General features: G+C 38.8%; 1 protein-coding gene and 1 pseudogene across 1 annotated transcript in view; both read left to right on the top strand.

Moving 5' to 3' along the window:
• Window positions 1–20000, top strand: part of LOC118767485 (mucin-2-like) — an 89450-nt gene that overhangs the window by 53395 nt on the left and 16055 nt on the right. The gene's annotated exons all lie outside the window — the stretch shown is intronic.
• Window positions 5145–5263, top strand: LOC115223340 (annotated as a pseudogene).

Here is a 20000-nt window from a genome sequence, read left to right as displayed (position 1 = left end):
TGAATCCGGGACTATGTGGTTGAGATGCAAGCTTCTTCCCCACAGCCACGCCTGCACCTTGATATATATATGTGTGTGTGTGTGTGTGTTTATTTGTGTATATATATATATATATATTTATCAAAAGAAAAGCAGGATGCAAAGGCTATAAATATATATATATATATGTATGTATATATACGTATGTATGTATACCAGTTTTTTCTCATTTCCTCGCTCATTCAATTTTCACTTTGCTTTTCTTTGTTTAATTTTATTTTGCCTCTGTTTTCTTCTATCTTCTTTTCTTTTATCCTCTCTCGCTCTCTCTCCCTCTTTCTTTACCCTTCTCTCTTTTCTTTCTCTCTCTCTCTTTACCATTCCCTGCTTACCATTTTGTTTTCGGCTGGCGGCTTTCTATTTCAACAGCTTTCTGTTTCCTCTCATTATTCATCTTCCCGGATCCTTTCAGAAATCACCGTTGGTCAGTCAGCAAATCGTGAGAGTCAACTGTTTCGACCAATAGAAACTCACATCATTCTCATGTTTCAACGTCACTTTACGCCATGACGTAATTCCATCACAATTTCCTAAACAATGAAAACTTGGCAAACCTTTTCCTTTCCATTTTTTTTTTCCTTTTCCGTGTTCCTTTTTTGCTTTTACTTGTTTTAGTCAGTTTGAGTGCGGCCATGCTAGAGCACCACCCCGAAGTGGGTTTCTGTTTTCTGGGTTTTTTTCTTTTGCCGATCAAATCGACACCAGGACTTATTCTTTGTAAGGCTAGTCTTTATTCTCTCTCTTTTTGCCGAACCGCTATCTTACGGGGACATAAACTCACCAACACCAGTTGTGAAGCGACGATGCGGTGAGGTGGGTGCAAATATAGACACAGACACAGAAACACACACGTAGATATATACATCCATATATACATACATACATATATATTATATATATATATATATATATATATATATAATATATTAAAAAAGGAATTCCAACCTTATCTGATTTTCACGTTTTATTTACAATCTTATAATGATATATATAAGATAATATATTATAATATAATAAAATAAAATAATAGAATGTTAAATGTTCATTCTGATTGAACTAGTACTTTCATGCATTAAATTATGCAATCTTCAGGTTCATGTAGTAGTGGCGACAGTCATGCTTCACAATTTTTGACAGTCACTATATATATATATATATATATATATATATATTATATAATATTATATATATTATACTACTAAAGAATTGCCCGGCGATGCTCGGGGCTGAATTGCTTGAAAGTACTGTTAATGATTGCACTGAATTATACGTGTGCCATTGCATTGTTTTGTGGGAACCAAATTTCTAATGAGCATTATAGGGGCACCAACTTTATTCCTCGGGGCCAGAATAGCCCTTTGGCCAATCCAATCCATATTCTGATAATTAGCTTGTAGATCTGGGAACACTGCATCTCTGAGATCAGAAGGCGTTTTAACAATTGTACAAATGGAATCGATGGCAATATTACCATTTTCATCTCCTGGTATTTTGCCTTCGCCAAGTGCAAGGAGAGTGTGAGAAAATGCTGCTGATGTGATATTACGTCGCATATGAGCACGCATATTGGTGTGAAGTTTGAGAGTCTTCACCAGTGGCCACAATGTGGATGACTTAAGACACGCACTTACTGCATCAGCTCTAGTCCCTTTGGGAATAACGGGAAGTGTTTGTCAGAAGTCCCCTGAAAGAAGAAGTGTTATGCCTCCCATGGGAGCTGAAGAGTGTTTGGTGTCTCTGAGAGATCTATCTAATGCCTCAAGAGCACCTCTGTGAGCCATCGTGCATTCATCCTAAACGATAAGCTTGCATCGTCTGAAGACTTCTGCCTGATCGGAGCTGTTACTGATGTTGCAAGTTGGTGTCTCAGTCTTCGCTAAGTCAAGCGGAAGCTTGAAAGTGGAGTGAGCTGTCCTGCCGCCTGGCAACAAAGTAGCCGCAATTCCAGATGATTTCACAGCTAGGGCAATGCCTTGTGTTCGCCTAATCTCAGCCAATATTAATTTGTTGACAAAAAGTTTTCCCAGTGCCCCCGGGAGTGTCCAGGAAAAAAATCCCCCCAGCTTTGGCCCGGACTGAATTAACAACGGAGTTGTAAGCGAACTTCTGTTCTGGAAGGAGTTGTGGCTCATTGTTGGCTATGTACTCGGCAAGCTCGTCAACATTAAAACATGTCTCACGCAGCAAATGTGAAGAAAGAGTGTTTGTGCCTTCCCGGTTTGTTGAGGGTAGGCCATAGACCGGCAAGGCACTACCGCCCATATCAAGTACAGTATCTTCGAACGTAGTTTGTTACCACACAGCCACACCTGCCATATCCCCCAGCTTTGGCCCGGACTGAATTAACAACGGAGTTGTAAGCGAACTTCTGTTCTGGAGGGAGCTTTGGCTCATTGTCGGCTATGTACTCGGCAAGCTCGTCAACATTAAAACATGTCTCACGCAGCAAATGTGAAGACAGAGTGTTTGTGCCTTCCCGGTTTGTTGAAGGTAGGCCAATACCCGGCAAGGTACTATACCGCCCATATCAAGTACAGTATCTTCGAATGTAGTTTGTTACCACACAGCCACACCTGCCCCTATGTATGTGTGTGTGTACGTGTACGTGTGTGTGTATGGGTAGATATATTATGCATGTATATATGTGTATATATATATATATGTGCACATATTACATGTCACTATATATATATATAATATATATAATATATATATTATATATATATATTATATATATATATATATACATCTACACATAAAATACAAAATAGAAAGCTATATCTTGATATTGCTAGTGATAACAATACTCAAAATATATAACAGACTGGAATTGTAGGCCCGTCTCTTGCAATTTCGATCAATTGGATCTTGTATAGAAGTGTACGGCTGCAGCGAAATTCATTTTGGACTTTCTTCTATCGAAGGCATTTTAAAACAAAATGCTTCCGCAAAGACGGTGAAAATATTGTCAATTCCCCAAACAGGGACACAATTCAATTTTAAAACAATAACCAAAGCCCCTTCCCGAAAGGGGGAGGGTTACGATTTACAATTATTTAACAAATGCGACACAACAACGTTTCCCTGACGAGGAACCAACAACGTGATTACAAATAGTCAAACAGTAATAATAATAACAACAAACCTTTTTAATGTATCCCCATTTATGTGAAACCACTTATTCAAGTTCAAGTCATTGATGCAATTTTATACGAATTGCTAATACACACACACACATAATAAGGGTGAAAAATTGAATACTAATTTGATTAATATGAATTGAAAACCAGTGGTGTAGCATATAAGACCACGGCGGATCTTCTTCTAGCAAAAAGGATAACCAGTATTAATTGCTCATCCCTTTTATATAAATACTTTCACTTTAATTGTTGCACACTTGCAAAGAGAAAGGAGAAGAAAGTGTAGTGGTAATGGTAGGAGTGAAGCACTTGAAATGAAAGAGGGAAATGGTAAAATATTTACTTTTCTCGAATTTTTGCTTAATTGGGGGTGAAATTGAAAAAACTTTACATGCCACGACCCGATGGAATCTACTTGTAAAGATGATAGGTAAATTCCAATTGAAGAAATTCTATATTGTAGAATTGTATAAAAAACAAACGGTTTGGGAGGCAGATAAAATCTGCCTTTTATCATAAGACTAGCAGTATCGCCCGGCGTTGCTCGGGTTGTAAGGGAAATAACTATATAAGCATTTTTAGAGAGTTATAACCAAAAAATAGCAAAAACATGCATTAAAAATTGAAAAAAAATTAAGGTAATTTTTTTTTTAAATCGTTGACACATCGTAGATATTTTTAGAGAGTTACTTTCCTTATATAAAAGCGAAAAAAAATGCATTAAAATGGAAAAATATGATGGTAAATTTTTTTAAATCGTAGACTCATCGTAGACGCGCGCTAATACCCAGAAGGGCTCGATATGAATCACGACTATAGATACCCGCTTTTGGTTAAACTGCACCGCAAAATGTGGGAGTAGTTACGAATCTAATCGTAGGAGACAGACACACAACTTCACTCTTATATAAAGATGCTTTTTTTTTTCAGTCATAGAGTTAGATTTATGAAGTCTTCAGTAGAAAATCCTTCGAATTCTGACTTGCTGCTTGATATAAGGAAATTCGTATCCATTTTTTGTCAGAATTACAAATTTTGAAAACACAATAGGAACAAATTTCGGAAAAAAATCTCCCATAATTCACGGAATTAAAATTACTCTTCGATTTTTGTACAAAACTGTATTTGAAGTGTTTACGAAGTATAATACGTGTTTTCACGAATGTACTAAAGAGATTTACTCTGATATTCTCATTTAAATATGAATAGGTAAATTCGGGCGGTTGGTAACGAAAGGGTTAAACGGATGCATACATTTATTAATAACTATATATAAGTGTCGTCTGTTTATACATAAACACTGTTTCATACTTTCAGTTTAGTCTTCCTCAAATCACTCTGTCGCTATTTACTCTCTTCCAAGAACATTTTCACTCACTCTTATCTCTTAGCTTGCCATACATTTTACTCATGTGTCTATCAGCGTGATAGACAGAAACAAATATTACATCGCCATCGCCATCGCATTCTATTGTCTACCTGTCAACACACACACAGTGAATTAGTTTCAGTTTATTCGTTGCACACTGTGTGTGTGCGTTTTCGTGTGCTGTAAACCAGACTAAGATAAGCATTTGACATACACACCAGAATGTGAGTTTTCTGTAAATTTTGCTTAATTGGAGTTTAAATTTTAAAAACTGGACCTGGCATGACCCGATGCATTCTACTCTTAAAAATGCTAGGTAAATTGTAATTGAAGAAATCCTATATTGTAGATTTCTATAAGTGACAAAGGGAGGCAGATAAAATCTGCCTTTTATAATAAGAGATATATATATATACATATATATATATATACATATATATACATATATATATATATATATCATTATTATTATTTTATTATTATTTTATTATTATTATTATTAATTATTATTATATTATTATTATTATTATTATTATTATTATTGATATTATTTTTATTATTATTAGATATACTTAGATGAGTGACTGCTTCTGAAACCTAGGTGCCATATCACGTTGAAAGCACCGGTTCTCTTCCGATCACCGAAGTTAAGCAACGTCGAGCCAAGTCAGTACTTAGATGGGTGACCGCTTGGGAACCCTAGATGCTGTAAGCATTCATATAGGCGTAGGAGTGGCTGTGCGGTTGCAGGAAAGCCTACAGATCGCAAGGTTGCAGAGGTTAGTTGCCTCAAATTTGAATATAAAATGTATATTGTATCTGTATGAACTTTTAAGTCTAAATATTGTATTCTAAAATCGTAAGAGGATTAAGACCTCAGTTTATGCGTTTTACAATGTTAAAGAGAACCAGAGGGTCGGCGGGCGCTTTCTGGCTTCTCCCATCTTTTTCATTATTGCATCATTATCATTCATCTCGTTAATGTTTGTGTCCAGCCCGTAAAGCTACATTATCTGTGTCCTGCCTTTATGCCAGTGTAAGATATAAAGTAGCTTGCTTATCAAGCTTCCGGGTTCCGGGTTCAGTCCCACTGCGTGGCACCTTGGGCAAGTGTCTTCTACTTTAGCCTCGGGCCGACCAAAGCCTTGAGAGTGGATTTGGTAGATGGAAACTGAAAGAAGCCCGTCGCATATATGTATATATATATGTATGTAGGTGTATATGTTTGTGTCTGTGTCTGTCCCCCCAACATCGCTTGACAACCGATGCTGGTGTGTTTAACTTAGCGGTTCGGCAAAACAAACCGATAGAATAAGTACTAGGCTTACATAGAATAAGTCCCGGGGTTGATTTTCTCGACTAAAAGGCGGTGCTCCAGCATGGCCACAGTCAAATGACTGAAAGAAGTAAAAGAATAAAAGAATAAAAGTTAATTATTTTACCTAACATATTTGACTTAAGCAGCACAATTTAGTGGCTGATGATATGTGCATCTCTGATCACGAACAGAAGTAGTGGGGGAGCATCATAACCGTGTATTGAGAGGAATTCTTGGAGGTTTGGATAATTCATCTTTGGAAATATGGGTGGTTCATTCAACATCCTTAAACAATCCTTATTCAGGGATCTTTTGAGCTGGATGGGCTACTCGACCAGAAGAAAATTCTAACTGGACCCCAACTGCAAGGTCATGCGTTGTTTATCTTGATATGAGATCACTATGTTGCGCATATATGGTTGTGATGCATGTGCCTGGTGTACCCTTATCAGACGGTAATCATGATGGGTATACTGGACTTCGTTTATTTTTACCCCAGTGTCACTTTGATGGCATGCACTGCTTTCTCACTCAATAATGATGATAATAATAATAATAATAATATAATAATAATAATAATAATAATAATAATAATAATAATAATAATAATAATAATCCATTCTACTATAAGCACAAGGCCTGAAATTTGGGAGGAGACTAGTCAATTACGTCGACCCCAGTGCGTAACTGGTACTTAATTTATCGACCCCGAAAAGATGTAAGACAAAAATCGTCCTCGGCGGAATTGGAACTCAGAACGCAGTGATGGGCGAAACACCGCTAAGCATTTCGTCCAGCATGCTAACGCTTCTGCCAGCTCGCCACCTTAATGATGGTAATAATAATGATGATGATGAGGATGATGATGATGATGATGGTGGTGGTGGTGGTGGTGGTGGTGGTTGGGATGATGATGATGATAGCAACAATAAAGAAATCAAATTCACTTTCCAAAACAGAACATTTTTTTCGAATTTTTAATTAAGTTCCTGGATTTTTCCCCCCACGGTCTAGTTTAACAAAAAATATTCTTTAAAGCAGGCGACGGTTTACTGAAGTAATTAATTGTTTTCATGCATCACGCTTTATTAGACGGGTCATAATTTTGCGTTGGTTTAGATAGTCAGTAACAGGGAAGATTATAACAGATTTCAGCAACAGGAAGATGACTTAGATAGACGTTAGCAGGAATATTATTAGATAGACTAGCAAGAAGGTTATTAGATTCACAGTATAAGGAAGAATATTCGAAAGGTAATAAAAGGAATGTGATTAGATAGTAACAGGAAGCTAGTTAAATACTCTTCTATTTATATCACTTGAAGTTAATCTATTATATAAAATCCGTTCTGTCTGTCTGTGTGTGTGTGTCTTCTAGAATCTCGGGTATCCTCCATCCAATTGCGCTCAAATTTGATATGTAGATACCAACGGTATCAGGGCGTGTATAAGTCTTGAAAAAATTGCAAAAATTGATTCCAGGTGAGAACACGATCGATAAAGCTGTGGGAACGTGCATTTGTACGCGCAAGTACATCTGCTGTTGCGATCGATATTACATGCACGCGAGAAAAATGCACGTGCAGTTTGCGCCAAACAAGTCGGCTGGTTTGAAATAATGCCACAAAATGCAGTATATTTAAGAGACCAAAAATGTAAGATGCAAAAGGGATATTTTCTTCAAACTTGGCATGAAGGAAGGAAAGGCTATTTGGTTTCTCAAGAAGTGGTTTATTATTATTTTTTTGCCTTAACTTCGTTTAACAAAATGAAAAATTTTATTGAAATAAAGGCATGCTTAATTATTTTCTAATGAAAAGAAAACACTGGTTAATTTCTATTTAGCAGATATGATTCAGCACAGTCCATTGGACGGGGTGCGTTTTGCTCGTCAGAGAATAAGAATAAACACAAAATCACTGAGAATATTTATATATCTGTTATCTTTTGATTGCTTCAGTCATTTAACCGGTTTCACAGTTTACATTGATTTTCAAAATGAATGAGTTTTGTGTGTGAATAGTTATTTTTGTATGTAACCAAATCGTATCGGGTTCATTCCCACTACATGGCATCTTGCGCAAGTGTCTTCTGTTATAGGTTCGGGCTTACCAAAGCCTTGAGTAGATTTGGTTAACGGAAACTGAAAGAAGCCTGTCATGTATATAGATATATATGTATGCATCTTTCTGTGTGTGTATTTGCACACACACCCATTGCCGCTTGACAACCAGTGTTGGTGTGTTTATGTTCCCATAACATAGATGATCGGCAAAATAGACAGATATAATAAGCGTTTACATGTCGGTCTTAAAAATAAGGTTTTCTTTTTTAATAAGTCTTAAAATGAGTTCTGGGTCGGTTTGTTCGACTAAAATCCTCCAGCATGGCCGCGGTTCAATTATTCAAAAACAGAAATCGTTAAAAAGAAAAGTCATACATATATATATATATATATATGACTTTGTCCGTCTTTTCCGTCCTTGTTTTTGTATACACTCGCTGCTTTCTTCCAAAGAATCTAATGCTCTAAGCTTAGTTTTTCCTTCGGGCTGGCCAGATTGGAGCAATCTCAAGAATAATCAGCCGAAATTGCGATGATAATCTGGTGTTTGACTGAGGATAGAAGGCTTCGAATGACCCGTCCTTGTTTTCTTTGTATCGTCTATCTGGATGTTTTGCGTTCTTGTTCCATTTTGTATTTATATATATATATGTACATATACATATGCATATATTATATATATATATATATATATATATATATATTATATATATCATATAATATAAATAATATCTATATATCTATATATATATATAAAAATATATACATATATGCATATATACATACATATATGACATACCTACATATATATGTATATATGTACAAATCAAAGGTAGGACATAAAGAACACAAGCGGAAATCAATAAAACGCAACATGAGGAAAAATAGACGATAACATAACATCAAACAAAACAAGAAGCAAGTCACTTGACTTGTTTTTGTCGTTTTCCGTTTATGTTATATTACACCACACCACACACACATACATATATATATATACTCTCTCTTTTACTCTTTTACTTGTTTCAGTCATTTGACTGCGGCCATGCTGGAGCACCGCCTTTAGTCGATCAAATCGACCCCGGAACTTATTCTTTGTAAGCCCAGTACTTATTCTATCGGTCTCTTTTGCCGAACCGCTAAGTGGCGGGGACGTAGACACACCAGCATCGGTTCTCAAGCAATGCTAGGGGGACAAACACAGACACACAAACACACACACATATATATATATATACATATATACGACAGGCTTCTTTCAGTTTCCGTCTACCAAATCCACTCACAAGGCATTGGTCGGCCTGGGGGCTATAGCAGAAGACACTTGCCCAAGATGCCACGCAGTGGGACTGAACCCGCAACCATGTGGTTGGTTAGCAAGCTACTTACCACACAGCCACTCCTGCGCCTATATATATTATTTATTTATTTATTTATTTAAAGGACACAACACATGTCTTTAAGTGCCACTAATATGGATCTTTTCGGTTTGAACGGCAGTATTTTCTAGCGGTGTCATATGAAATTGTCACCTATAATTATGACCCTAGAATCGATCTATTGCATTTCAATCTCTTTTAGGGTTAGGGTTAGTTAGTTAGGGTTAGGGTTAGGGGTGGGGGAAGGGTATCTTTTTTTCTTCACAAATGTAAATAAACCCAATCTGCTTCTTAAACGAGGGACATATTCATACGGCACAGTATGCTTTTTAACTCAATAGACGTCACTGATTGGTTGAAATTGCAGAAATTGAAGAAAAAAAACAACAATTATCTTACAAACCATAGAATTTTCTCAATAAAGCCAGGAGAAAAGGATGTTTTATAAACACATTCTACCAGTATACGAAGTTTAAAATATTTTAGTTACCTAGAAATTATGTTAAAAACTGCCGTTCAAACCGAAAAGATCCACTAATAGTTTCATATGTTGAGAAATATCTCAAACATATTCATCAGGCACAAACTACATATAACGAACTAAAAAATTTAATAAGGAAGGAACGCGAAAAAACTTTGAAGGTGGCATATAGAAAACGCGGAAGGTTAAAGAAAACGGAAAACGGAAAGCGAAAGCACAAAAAATTAAAATGTAGGAAGTAAAAATTGGGTGCATTATGGTGTGACATTTGTGTGTAAGGAAGACCATAGCATCATAATTTTTTTTCTAACTATCGCACTTGAAATATAGTCTGTATTATATGCTAAGTACATTTGTATTTTAATGTTATTTTTCCAATGCACCACAAATTAAAAAGAAAAAAAGACAAGAATACAGTAATAAAACAAAACTAACTGTGGGAGTGGCTGTGTGGTAAGTAGGTAAGTAGCTTGCTTACCAACGCCATGTTTCTGGGTTCAGTCCCATTTCGTAGCACCTTGGGCAAGAGGCTTCTACTATAACCTCGACCGATCAAAGCCTTGAGTGGATTTGGTACACGGAAACTGAAAGAAACCCCTCGTATGTATATATATATATATATATATATATATATATTATGTCCACAACTTTATCGGTATATCTAGACTCTCTAAGAGGTTACTAATTGATTTGAGAACTTTACATTATTGGAAAACCTATATGAAATTAGCTGAAGATTACTTGACATATTATATTTGCAGCTTTAATAAATTGTTATAGTATGAAACAATTGTACTAAATTACCGGATCCATTCTTGTTGCTTATTTTGGGTTATATATATATATATATATATATATATATATATATATTATATATATATAATATATACATTATATAATCAGTTTGAAAAAAATATGGGAGCTTCGTATACATGGATAGTATTATGATCCCTTACAAAACCTTTCCTTCCAATTTTAATCCCTCAAATTAGGGGGCTCCTTATAAAAGAGGGTTCCTCATACACGTTAAAATACAGTTTTTATTATATGTGGGTATACATATATATATATATATATATATATATATATATATATATCTCAAGGGTATGAGAGGTATTAGTATCTAGAAAACCCAAAAGTGGCAGGTAACGCTAAGTGGACAGGCCGTAGTTAAATTTTTGGTTCGATAGTGATACGAGTGGGGTGTCTGTCCATGTATATATGTATATATATATATAATATTATATGGTGTGTGTGTGTGTGTGTGTGTGTGGTGTGTGTGTGTGTGTGTGTGTGTGTTGTGGTGTGTGTGTGTGGTTATACATATGGAGCTTTAGGTGTTTTTGCTCAATAAACACTCACAACGCTCGGTCTGGGAATCGAAACCGTGATCCCTAACCACTGGGCGATTGCTCCTCCATATATATGTGTGTGGAGGCGCAATGGCCCATTGGTTAGGGCAATTGACTCGCGGTCGTAAGATCGCGGTTTCGATTCCCAGCCGAGCGTTGTGAGGGTATATTGAGCGAAAACACTGAAAACTCCACGAGGCTCCGGCCGGGTGCGGTGGAGAACCCTGCTGTACTCTTTTACCACAATTTTACCACAATTTTGACTCACTCTTTCTTTCTGTTTCTGTTGTACCTGTATTTCAATGGGTCAGTCTTGTCACTCAGTGTGTCTCGCTGAATCTCCCCGGGAACTACTTTAAAGGTACACGTGTCTGTGGAGTGCTCAGCCACTTTCACGTTAATTTCGCCAGCAGGCTTTTCCGTTGATCGGATCAACTGGAACCCTCGTCGTCGTAACCGACGGAGTGCCACGATGATAATATATGTTTATATGTATGTATATATTTATGTATTTGTTTTTCTGTGTTTGTCTCGCTTGACAACCTATGTTGGTGTGTTTATGTCCCCGTAACTTAGCGGCTCGGCAAAAGAAACCAATAGAATAAGTACTAGGCTTACAAAGAATACGTCCTGGGATCAATTTGTTCGACTGAAAGGCGGTGTTCCAGCATGGCCGCAGTCAAATGACTGAAACAAGAAAAAGAATAGAAGAGAAATATATATATATATGAAGCAACTGGTTTTTAAGTGTTTCTGTTTTAGCAAATGCACTCGCAAGGCTTTGGTCGGCCCGGGGCTAATAGCAGAAGACATTTGCCGAAGTTGCCACGCAGTGGGACTGAACCTGGAACCATGTGGCTGAGAAGCTTTGTGCTCCCGAACAAAACACTTCGTTTCACTTTGTTCCACTCAGTTGTAAATGCGTAAATCTGCGACCGGCTAACATCACGTTCGGGTTGGGGTGTTCGGGGATCCCGGTCACTTAGACGCCATGAAACCGGGTAAGCGGCCGTAGGAGCCCCGTGGTTTCACACAGTAATGTCCAGGGGTTGATGATGATGAATGATGTTAGGGATAATGACGGTTTTCTTCGATACCAATACCCACTATTTGGCTTGCCTGATTCCTTCTTTTATAGATTATGGCATAATGAGAGGTGAAGTTGGCTTCAGTAAGATTTGAACTTAAAATGTACAGAGCAGGAAGACATACCGCAAAGAGGATCATATGACAGCTAACGAGTCTACTAGCACACCACGTTAGGAACTATGTATATTAATTAATGAATCTAAATTAATTAATACTTAGGATATAAGTTTACACATCCTTGTTTTACAGCAAGTGAATGACTCATGAATTATCCACAAATGGAGAATCAACACCAGAAACTTTATAGTTGCATCTATTTATAGTCTTCGTTTTATTGTTTCAGATATTAACACACTGACTAAGGTGGCGAGCTGGCAGAAACGTTAGCACGCCGGGTGAAATGCGCAGCCGTATTTCGTCTGCCGTCACGTTCTGAGTTCAAATTCCGCCGAGGTCGACTTTCCCTTTCAACCATACGGCACCGATAAGTAAAGTACCAGTTACGCACTGAGGTCGATGGAATCGACTTAATCCGTTTGTCTGTCCTTGTAAGAAGTGTAAGAAATTGAAAAAATGTGAAAAGAAAAAGGAGTGTTAGTTGGTGGTCAATATATTATGAGGGGGTGAGAGTGGAGTAGGGAGAGTAGGAAGAGATAAGAATGTAAGTAATGAATATGTGTGAGGTGTCCTGAGGTGGGGTGATATTTTATAGTGTGTGTGTGTATGTATATATAATATATATATATATATAATAATAATATATATATATATATATATATATATTCCCTCCATTTAACTCTCACATATCGTCTCTGATGAGGGATATCCCTCATATCTCTGAAACAGCTGTGAGACTACCTTTCTCTTTATAAGTGACCTAGAAATTTCACAATGCCTTGGCTTTGTTGTCTCATTTTATTTATAATACACATGTTCACACATGACCTGCGTTAATATAATATTTATATTACATTAAATTTGAAAGTGAAATTGGGTCGATGGATTCATAGTGGGGAAGGCCCGTAAGATGGGCTGCACCTAAACTTCAAATGTTTTTGTCTCACCTTCCTTTATCCTGTATATGCAAGAATAAGTTCGTGCAAATAAAAAAATTGCATTCCTTTCTGACTCGTCTTTCCGAGTGAAATACGATACGTAGATTCTATGTTAATTTTATTCTGTTTTAATTGTGTATCACGGATTTTTTATTCAGCTTGGCAGCTCATCGCAATGTCAGTGAATGTATTGTTTACTGTTAACTATACATTGGAGACAACAGACCTTGTCCAGGCATGTGGCTGCCATTATACATCATTGACAAGGTCCAAGGATGTGCAAATGCCCGTGGGGTTGTCGCTTGCAGTTCTGCGGAGAGGATTTTTCGTTTCACCCCGATGTATGTAGCGTGTTTTCAAATACAGTGCGTCTTTAAGAGATTTTTATCTCGGACGAGAACCACCGTATTTTGCCTGACGACTGTGTATATACATTAAGCATGATATATGGCTGGTATATTCAATTTAAATAAGTTCTTTTGGGAAGGAGAGATTTCCTAAAGCAACCGGAAAACCCTCGAAATAAACCTGCAACATTGAAGATAATCTCGGGTTGAATGCAAAAATTCAGTGAATTCTTATAAATCTTGGCCAGTACTTATGGTTATGAAATATACATGCAAAGTCAAGGCGGCGAGCTGGCAGAAACGCGAGCACAGCGGGCGAAATCCCTAGCGATATTTCGTCTGCCGTTACATTTTGAGTTCAAATTCCACCGAGATTGACTTTGCCTTTCATCCTTTCGGGATTGATTAAATAAGTACCAGTTACGCACTGAGAGTCGATGTAATCAACTTAATCCCTTTGTCTGTCCTTGTTTGTCCCCTCTATGTTTAGTCCCTTGTGGGCAATAAAAAAAATGGAAAAATTAGAAACGTTAGCACGCCGAGCGAAATGCTTAGCGGTCTTTCGTCTGTCTTTACGTTCTGAGTTCAAATTCCGCCGAGGTCGACTTTGCCTTTCATCCTTCGGAGTCGATAAATCAAGTACCAGTTGCGTACTGGAGTCGATCTAATCGACTGACCCCCGCCCCCCGAAAAAAATTCACGCCTTGTGCCGAGAGTAGAAAAGAATATATATGCAATGTCACAAATATTCGTGCAGTTAAGCACGTGACTAGTGTCACGTGGTTTGCGATATGATGTTTACTTGCTAATGAAACTTGATTAAAGTATCATTTATTTTGATTATTAAGAAAATGAAAAAAATTTATGTTGTTTAACAGAAAATATTGGGAACCTCTACCCTGCATAAGGAGTGACTTGATTACTTAGAAATAGCAGCTTGATATCCCTCAGACTCACACCTTAACCTCCTCTCTTAAAACACAGGAAGATTCTCGACACTGGATAATGCGTGGTGAGGGGAGGCTCAATAGCCCAGTGGTTAGGGCAGCGGACTCGCGGTCGGAGGATTGCGGTTTCGATTCCCAGACCGGGCGTTGTGTGTGTTTATTGAGCGAAAACACCTAAAGCTCCACGAGGCTCCGGCAGGGGGTAGTTGCGACCCCTGTTGTACCCTTTCGCTCCAACTTTCTCTCACTCTTTCTTCCTGTTTCTTGTCCTCGACTTCCTACGCAACTGCTGAGCCTGGATGCACATTCATCCATCCGTCGATGCTCTCGGTGTCGGGGGTTAACCTGCTCTCTCTTCTGCGGGTCTTACGAATAGCAAAGGACCACGTTTCGGACTTCTCCCACTCTGAGACGAAGACCGCTTCGCTCAACAAACAAACAAACATCATATGCAATAACCACCACCACTACCGCCACCACCACCACCACCACTACTACTACTACTACTAACTCCGAGGCTCGTTCCATACTTTTACTCTCCTCTCAGATGCGTTTTTCTAGGTACCGCAGTGTATCCCCATCAAGCGTTGCTCCCACCATAACCACCAACACCATCACCATCACTCCCATCCAACTCCTTTCAGCATGCATTACTTTGCCGAGTTTCGAACGTGAATGCGAGCACAAATTGTATGTAATTTGTCAAGATCTCTTTGTGGTAGAATTAGTGAATATTGTACCTTTTTTTTCTTTTATCTCAGGAAAACTGATTGAAAATTAAAATAAAATTCCTCCTCCTCCTCCTCATCATCATCATCATCATCACTCACCTATTCACACGCCGTTGCCGTTAACTCCCGCCCATAAAGCTATGACAGATAAGAAATGGAGATAAGATAGAGAGAGAGAAATAGGAGAGAAATAGAGAAAGAGAGAGAGGGATAGAGAGAGGGAAAAAGAGAGAGGGGGTGATAGATAGATAGATAGATAGATAGATAGATAGATAGATAGATAGATAGATAGATAGATAGATAGATAGATAGATAGACATACAGATAGACAGAGACAGATAGACACACAGACAGACAGACAGATAGATAGATAGATAGATAGATAGATAGATAGATAGATAGATAGATAGATAGATAGATAGATAGATAGATAGATAGATAGCGGGAGCGAGATAGACACACATATATAGCGAGATATAGGTTAAGAGTGAGTCGTAGGGATAGTAGATATACCAAAATGGCAATGAGAGAAGCAAGCAAGAGAGATACAGTGAGAGAGAGGGGTGAGGGAGTGAGAGAGTGTGTGTATGAGGGAAAGAGGAAATGAGTGTAGTGGGCAGAGAGAGAGAGAGAAGAGAGAGAGAGAGAGGAGAGAGAGAGCTGAGTTGAGTGAAAGGTGGAGTAAGAGGAATGATGAGGACTTAAAATAGCACTGCAAGCATAAAACTGGCCTAGATAAGCTAATGTTTATAGCTAGAACATTGCCTACATAGGACAGCTTAGTGAAGCTGTTTACTGGTTGTAGGTGGCGGTGGTGGCGGGTGTTGGCGGCGATGGTGGTGGCGAAGGTGGCGGTGATGGCGGTGGTGGAGGTGGTGGTGGTGGTGGTGGTGGTGGTGGTGGTGGTGGTGGTAGTAATGTTACCGTCGTTGCTGTAGCTTTCATGAAGATGGCGGCGGCGGCGGCGGTGATGGTTTATTGTCGTTGTAATGGTGTTGGTGTTGCTGGTGGTGATGATGCTGCTGCCGCATGCGATGGTGTTGGTGCATGTGGTACATGTAGTGGGCCGGGTGGTGATGTAGTAGTAGTAGTAGTAGTAGTAGTAGTAGCAGTTACTGTTGTCTTTTTACCTTTCGTCTTTGAATGGTTTTAGTCATTAGACTGCGTCCATACTGGAGCACTCCTGGCTTAGTCGAACAAATCGAACCCAGCACATTATTCTAAGCCCGGTATTTATTCAATCGGTGTCTATTGCCGAACTGCTAAGTTACGAGGGGGAGTAGAGCAGCAGCAGCAGCAGCACTAGTAGTAGTAGTAGTAGTAGTAGTAGTCATTGTTTTCATTATTGTTGTTTAAACACGGGTAAACTTTGGCCGAGCAGACCTATGATCATAGACGTTCCATCCTTGACAATCCACTTTACAAATAATTCATCTCACTCTATCTCGGACTCTGGTGTCCTTCCTTTTCTTCAGAACAAAAACCTGAAATCAGGAGAATTTAGCTGTTACTTCTGCAAGACATCTGGCACCAAGTAGTGGTGCTGTTAGTAGTAGTAGTAGTATAGTAGTAGTAGTAGTAGTAGTAGTAGTAGTAGTAGTAGTGACGGTGATTGTGGTGGTGGGGAGGGGGAAGTGATGAAGGAAAACGTCTCCTCACGACCTCCTTAGGATCAAAGCGTCTACACACACATACGCAAACACACACACACACGCGCGCGCGCATGCACGCACACTTACATACATATATCAAAGAGTGAAAGTGTATGCATATATGTGTGTGCGTGTATGCGTGTGTGTGTGTGGCTATATATATATATATATATATATATATATATATATATATATATATCTTTATTATCCACAAGGGGCTAAACATAGAGAGGACAAACAAGGACAGACAAAGGGATTCAGTCGATTGCATTGACCCCAGTGCGTAACTGGCACTTATTTAATCGACCCCGAAAGGATGAAAGGCAAAGTCGACCTCGGCGGAATTTGAACTCACAACGTAACGGCTGACGAAATTACGGCTACGCATTTCGCCCGGCGTTCTAACCGTTCTGCCAGCTCGACATACACACATTGTGGAGGCGCAGCGGACTCGCGGTCGTAGGATCGCGGTTTCGATTCCCAGACCGGGCGCTGTGATTGTTTATTGAGCGAAAACACCTAATGCTCCACGGGGCGCCGGCAGAGGGTGGTGGCCAACCCTGCTGTACTCTTTCACCACAAATTTCTCTCACTCTTCATTCCTGTTTCTGTTGTACCTGTATTTCGAAGTGCCAGCCTTGTCACTCTCTGTGTCACGCTGAATCTCCCCGAGAACTACGTTAAGGATATATGTGTCTGTGGAGTGTTCAGCCAATTGCACGTTCATTTCACGAGCAGAATGTTCCGTTGATCGGATCAACTGGAACCCTCGTCGTCGTAACCGACGGAGTACCTTGCGAAAAAGTCCGCGAAAAGATATATATATATATATATATATATATATATATATACTCTCTTTTACTTGTTTGAGTCATTTGACTGCAGCCATGCTGGAATACCGCCTCTAGTCGGACTTATTCTTTGTAAGCCTAGTACTTATTCAATCGGTCTCTTTTGCCGAACCGCTAAGTTACAGGGACGTAAACATGAGCATCGGTTGTCAAGTAATGTTGGGGAGGGGGGACAAACACAGACACACACACACATATACATATATATACGTATATACGACGGGCCTCTTTCAGTTTCCGTTTACCAAATCCATTCACAAGGCTTTGGTCGGCCCGAGGCTATAGTAGAAGACACCTGCCCAAGGTACCACGCAGTGGGACTGAACCCGGAACCATATGGTTGGTAAGCAAGCTACTTACCACACAGCCACGCCTGCACCTATAAAAATGGCAAAGTCGACCTTGGCGGAATTTGAAATCAGAACATAGGAACGAGCGAAATCCTGCTAAGCATTTCGTCCAGAGTGCTAACGACTCGGCCATATAAATATACACACACAGACACACAGACACACAGACACACACACACACACACAAACACACACCACACATATAAGTATTTATTTTATGTATGTTTGTATGTTTGCATTTATGAAGGTGTGTACGAATATACATACAGATATATATATATATATATATATATATATATATATATATATATATATATATATGATATATTATATATTGTATATATAGCGGTGGACAGAGCCAGTAGGGAGAAAGACAGGGGTGGAGTTATTTGAGGAGGTATTTAGCTACTTATTAAAACAACATTAATCTAGCAAAAGTCAAATATATTTTAACAAAACTTTGTGCGCATGTTCTCGATAAGCTTAGATTATTCTGTGAATCCGTCTTTAGTTTCGATGGCTGCTTTAAATCAGGACCTCAATCATGAAACGTCTACACTGAACAGTTCTTATTCATTTCGGACATCTCCTGGTCAATGATCGTAAAGACAGTCTGATATCCATTCTTGGATTACGTGAGCTTTGTGAGAAGGTACTGATTCTTGTTGAGACACATATGACCTTCTACTGCTTATTTCGTCCGTCCAGGGCTTAACAACTGAGGTGCTGGTACATCTCGACGTATTCAGCAACGTTAATTCTGTGACGAAAAGATGAGGCGGCATGTCATATCCTTTGTTGCGCACCACTCCTAAACTCATTATAGTTGCTGCAAATTTTGTGTACATCAGCCTGAGGGCATGAGATTAGAGGGAAGAGAGGAGGAATATTCCGTCGGTTGCGACGACGAGGGTCCCGGCTGATCCGATCAACGGAAAAGCTTGCTCGTAAAATTAACGTGCATGTGGCTGAGCACTCCATAAACCCATGTACCCTTTATGTAGTTCTCAGGGAAGTTCAGCGTGACACAGAATGTGACATGGCTGACCCTGTGAAATACAGGTACTACTCGTTTTTGCCAGTTGAGTGGACTGGAGCAACATGAAGTAAAGTGTCTTGTTCAAGGACACAACACGTCACCGGGAATTGAACTCACAATCATGAGCTGAATGCCCTAACCACTAAGCAACGCGCCTTCACAATGAGATTAATCGGCACACAACCATCTATATAACCCCTGTTAGATTTTTAGTTTTAGCTGAAGTTTTTCTCATAAGAAAAGTGCCAAAGTATAGCACTGTCGTGAGATTTTTTAACCTTGTTAAGAAACCGCTTGGCACCGCTTGAATCAAACAGTTTCCCTGTGTCTTTGCAGACATTTATTGGACTTGCATCGAATATACACATGCACCACACTTCTGATAGTCCACTTCGGCATCTGTAGTCGTCTGGCAATTGCCGTCATTATTTTTCAGGATCATAATAGATAGTGTTTTGAACCTGTTGAATGAATTGCATTGTACAGAGTCCAAACGCTTAGACTGTTCTTTTATTTTTCTTCTCTGTTTGATATAATGACAACATTCCCGCCGAAGGTTTCCAGTTTCATACGAACTTTACGTACAAAAGATTCACAACAATTCGAAAGTTGACGATTCCTATAAACTGCATCGTTATGTTCCTCACATATTGTAACAATGGTTGCACGCCATTTTGTTTTTATCTTAGCATTTTTATGTAGCAGAGGTAAAGAAACAAGATCCTTGTAAATGGTCAGAAGAGAGTCATATACTGGTGATGATGGAGTTTCTCAAATACCATCTGCATCCTGCTTG

This window comes from Octopus sinensis, linkage group LG22 (assembly GCF_006345805.1).
Source record: "Octopus sinensis linkage group LG22, ASM634580v1, whole genome shotgun sequence".
Classification (NCBI taxonomy): domain Eukaryota; kingdom Metazoa; phylum Mollusca; class Cephalopoda; order Octopoda; family Octopodidae; genus Octopus; species Octopus sinensis.
Note: the sequence above shows the minus strand (reverse complement) of the source record. Positions and strands in the feature narration are given on the sequence as shown.